The following is a 1,107-nucleotide window of genomic DNA, read 5'->3' on the forward strand; positions in this document are numbered from 1 at the left end:
TTATTTTATTATTTTATTATTTTGTTATTTTATTATTTTATTATTTTGTTATTTTGTTATTTTATTATTTTGTTATTTTGTTATTTTATTATTTTATTATTTTATTCTATTTTTTTTAAATAACAAAAAAGGTTACTAATTTCAGTGCATCTGACGACTCTACGGTGTACAAAATAATATTAACAGGTAAGTAAGGTATCAACCCCCAGTAGCTTTAAGACTTCCTCCTCCACCACAAAAAAAAAAAAAAAAAAAAAAAAAAAAACATACATACAACAGTAACGACAGTAATAATAATAATAATCTATTTTTTTTATTTTAACTTTTTTAAGATTTTTATAACAATGTTTGCGAGTCTAATATCATAAACAAAAAGAACTCACGGCAAATAAATTTTTCATATAATAACATAGAACTAGATCCAGGTAAAAAAGAGATAAGAAAAAAAAAAGAATTAACCAAACAAACAAATAAACTGGTTAAGCAGTGTTTTAGTAAAGTAGACGCATGTATACTCGTTTGGTAAAAAAAACAAATGTGTCCAATTTAATCTAACATTTGATCTTTTTATACAATTTTTTTTTTTTTTTTTTTTTTTGTCCCAACTGATACATGTTCAATTACCAGAAACTGCAACGACAGATATAGTTGAAAATTCATTAAAAATAGAATTGTATGCAAAAGCAAGTAGTGATAATGAAAAAATTAATGAAGATAATGGTAGGGGCAATAACGATGACATAAGTGCTAAAAATGGTAACGAAAATGATAGGGACAGTAATAATGGAAATAATGAAAAGGATGAAAAGGATGAAAAGGATGAAAAGGATGAAAAGGATGAAAAGAATGAAAAGGATGAAAAGGATGAAAAGGATGAAAAGAATGCTCATAAAAAGGGAAACAAAAAAGACGACACTATTGATGCACAATGTAATGAACAATGGAATGACAACTTTATACAAATCGGTTCCAAAGAGATTAAACTGTTTCCATTTTTACACGACCAATTAATAATTACAAAAAATGTTGTAATATCATACAAATACCAAGACAAAAATCAAGAACAGCAAGAGGTAGAACAAACAGATCAAAAAGAAGATTTAAGTA

At 25.2% G+C, this 1,107-nt stretch overlaps 1 long non-coding RNA gene across 1 annotated transcript; it reads left to right on the forward strand.

The window, feature by feature from the left end:
* Nucleotides 1-131: 131 nt before the first annotated feature.
* On the forward strand, nucleotides 132-1,074 carry LOC111533032. Its single transcript, XR_002728728.1, has 3 exons — nucleotides 132-186; nucleotides 333-425; nucleotides 628-1,074. It is a non-coding gene; the product is annotated as an uncharacterized LOC111533032 (long non-coding RNA).
* Nucleotides 1,075-1,107: the final 33 nt, after the last annotated feature.

The sequence above is a fragment of the Piliocolobus tephrosceles genome, unplaced genomic scaffold (genome assembly GCF_002776525.5).
Source record: "Piliocolobus tephrosceles isolate RC106 unplaced genomic scaffold, ASM277652v3 unscaffolded_7928, whole genome shotgun sequence".
In the NCBI taxonomy this organism is placed as follows: domain Eukaryota; kingdom Metazoa; phylum Chordata; class Mammalia; order Primates; family Cercopithecidae; genus Piliocolobus; species Piliocolobus tephrosceles.